Source organism: Pecten maximus, chromosome 2 (genome assembly GCF_902652985.1).
Source record: "Pecten maximus chromosome 2, xPecMax1.1, whole genome shotgun sequence".
NCBI lineage: Eukaryota > Metazoa > Mollusca > Bivalvia > Pectinida > Pectinidae > Pecten > Pecten maximus.
In genome coordinates this window covers 22,641,687-22,645,627 of record NC_047016.1, presented here as the reverse complement: position 1 = coordinate 22,645,627, position 3,941 = coordinate 22,641,687, and positions in this window count along the sequence as shown.

The window sequence follows — 3,941 nt, the reverse complement described above, 5'->3', positions numbered from 1 at the left end:
GTTATTAAAACGAAACTTACAAGTAGGTCGAGTCCGTATGAGGAAAAAACACGAGGTAAATACTATCACACAGATGAATTTCCTCACCATAAAACATGGTTACAAACGTTTTTAAACATGGTCACAAATCATTCGAGTCCAAACACGGAAAGTCCCAAATTCAAAAAGCTCCGATGATGTCGGTGATAAACAAAGAAAATCCTTGACACAAAATGTAAACACAAACACGTGTTAAAGTTAAAACCCCGCAAAAAACGGGAGCAGCAGCGATGTGAAAACGCATACACAGTTGAACACGCTGGTATGAAAGGCAGGAATGACGTAATTACAGTAGAAATGTTCCAAGAAAGAGAAACGAAAAACACAGCTGCTGGATCAACTCTGAAAAACTTACTGATCTTCTGCAGCTTCAATTGGGGTTACCCCTTTAACGATCAATTGACCATTGGTCAATTGGGTCACGTGATAAGGGAAGAGGTTAAACTTAATAGCAGGCGACAACGGTTGTGTAGTGTACAAACAAATATTTAGGTGAACCTAAATAAACATTTACCGGGGGACCGATTTAATTGTCTGTATGGTTGGACGGTAACCACTGTTTATTGCGCCAACGTTTACCAAACTTCTTAAGGATGTTACACCAAAGAAAGGCTAGTTGTGGATTGAAAGCAATAATAAACTGTGTTATAGTTTTAAACAACATAAGAATATATTTTACGCTATTAACAGCTCCCAAACGTTTGAGTTTCCCTGTTCCCTTATACATCACTAATTGTATCCCGAAGAGAGTCGTTCGTGTTCCGTCTCTCTATATATGGTTACTAAATCACTAATTAATAAGAACAATCTGACTGAGACAAGTACAAAGTCGGACTCAGGAATGATTAAAATCTATATTACAATATTTATCGGATGCTGTTTAGTTCATAAACTAGTGTGAATCCTTCTCAAAGTTGGGCGAACGGTAAAACACGGTAACGACAGATGATTACTGAGGCGTGATTCATCGTGAGGTTTTGCTCATATTGAATGTTTAAAACAACCTAATATTGATCTTTATTGATAAAAGACTCTCCTCTATACAATTCAGCTCAATTATTTCCAAATGCTACATAGCATATAGGATTCCAAGATACATATATAATATCATGTAACAATTAATAAAACAAAGCAATAGGATATTTACTCTCAGAGTCCTACAATATTTATAAAAAAACAAACGAAAACGACTTTACGGATTGGCAAATGGTTGATCGCATAACTTATCTCTTCCAAATGTCCACTTAAGTTCAGCCGAAAACGTCATGGATTGGTGTGTGTGGATTCACCTTTGGAAATATGGCGAGTTACGAACTAATGCACATTGACCCTCATCAATCCCCTGTCAATCACATCACACTCAGCCACGCAGATGCAATGACAAAGGTGTGCCCATGTGACGTTGCTGAATACCACACACCCCTCCCGACCAGTCGGCAAGTTCTCACCGCGTCCATGCCACGTTCAGGAAATCGCTTATATAAAAGATACTGGATTAAAATCAAATCCCTGTTTTTCATTTTCGTTCAGAACAACTTGGAAGATCACAAAACATAATCAAGAAGTTCTGGTACACCTAATTCTGGTACACCTTGTACTGGTACACCTAATTCTGGTACACCTTGTTCTGGTACACCTTGTACTGGTACACCTTGTTCTGGTACACCTTGTTCTGGTACACCTTGTACTGGTACACCTAATTCTGGTACACCTTGTACTGGTACACCTAATTCTGGTACACCTTGTTCTGGTACACCTTGTTCTGGTACACCTTGTTCTGGTACACCTTGTTCTGGTACACCTTGTACTGGTATACCTAATTTTGGTACACCTTGTACTGGTACACCTTGTTCTGGTACACCTTGTACTGGTACACCTTGTTCTGGTACACCTTGTACTGGTACACCTTGTTCTGGTACACCTTGTACTGGTACACCAAGTTCTGGTACACCTTTGTTCTGGTACACCTTGTTCTGGTACACCTTGTTCTGGTACACCTAATTCTGGTACACCTTGTTCTGATTCACCTTGTTCTGGTACACCTAGTACTGGTACACCTTGTTCTGATTACACCTTGTTCTGGTAAACCTAATTCTGGTACACTTTGTTCTGATTCACCTTGTTCTGGTACACCTAGTACTGGTACACCTTGTTCTGGTACACCTTGTTCTGGTACACCTTGTTCTGGTACACCTAATTCTGGTACACTTTGTTCTGATTCACCTTGTTCTGGTACACCTTGTACTGGTACACCTTGTTCTGATTCACTTTGTTCTGGTACACCTTGTTCTGGTACACCTTGTTCTGGTACACCTAATTCTGGTACACTTTGTTCTGATTCACCTTGTTCTGGTACACCTTGTACTGCTACACCTTGTTCTGGTACACCTTGTTCTGGTACACTGTGTACTGGTACACCTTGTTCTGGTACAACATGTTCTGGTACACCTTGTTCTGGTACACCTTGTTCTGGTACATCTTGTTCTGGTACACTGTGTTCTGGTACACCTTGTTCTGGTACACCTTGTTCTGGTACACCTTGTACTGGTACACCTAATTTTGGTACACCTTGTACTGGTACACCTTGTTCTGGTACACCTTGTACTGGTACACCAAATTCTGGTACACCTTGTTCTGATTCACCTTGTTTTGATTCACCTTGTTCTGGTACACCTTGTTCTGGTACACCTTGTTCTGGTACACCTTGTTCTGGTACACCTTGTTCTGGTACACCTTGTTCTGGTACACCTTGTACTGGTACACCTTGTACTGGTACACCTTGTACTGGTACACCTTGTTCTGGTACACCTTGTTCTGGTACACCTTGTTCTGGTACACCTTGTACTGGTACACCTTGTACTGGTACACCTTGTACTGGTACACCTTGTACTGGTACACCTTGTCTGACTACCTTGTTCGGTACACCTGTTCTGGTACACCTTGTTCTGGTACACCTTGTTCTGGTACACCCTTGTCTGGTACACCTTGTTTGTTGACACTTGTGTTGTCACACCTTGTCTGTACACAATTTTGTACCTGTACTGTACACCTTGTTCTGTTACACTGTCTGGTACACTGGTACACCTTGTTCTGGTACACCTTGTTCTGGTACACCTTGTTCTGGTACACCTTGTTCTGGTACACCTTGTTCTGATTCACCTTGTACTGGTACACCTTGTACTGGTACACCTTGTACTGGTACACCTTGTACTGGTACACCTTGTTCTGGTTCACCTTGTACTGGTACACCTAATTCTGGTACACCTTGTTCTGGTACACCTTGTTCTGGTACACCTTGTTCTGGTACACCTTGTTCTGGTACACCTTGTCTGGTACACCTTGTCACTGTACTTACCCTTGTACTGGTACACCTTGTTCTGGTACACCTTGTACTGGTACACCTTGTACTGGTACACCTTGTACTGGTACACCTAATTCTGGTACACCTTGTTCTGGTACACCTTGTACTGGTACACCTTGTTCTGGTACACCTTGTTCTGGTCCACCTTGTTCTGGTACACTTTGTTCTGATTCACCTTGTTCTGGTACACCTAATTCTGGTACACCCCTTGTTCTGATTCACCTTGTTCTGATTCACCTTGTACTGGTACACCTTGTTCTGGTACACCTTGTTCTGGTCCACCTTGTTCTGGTACACTTTGTTCTGATTCACCTTGTTCTGGTACACCTAATTCTGGTACACCTTGTTCTGGTCCACCTTGTTCTGGTACACTTTGTTCTGATTCACCTTGTACTGGTACACCTTGTACTGGTACACCTTGTTCTGGTACACCTTGTACTGGTACACCTTGTACTGGTACACCTTGTACTGGTACACCTTGTTCTGGTACACTTTGTTCTGATTCACCTTGTACTGGTACACCTTGTTCTGGTACACCTTG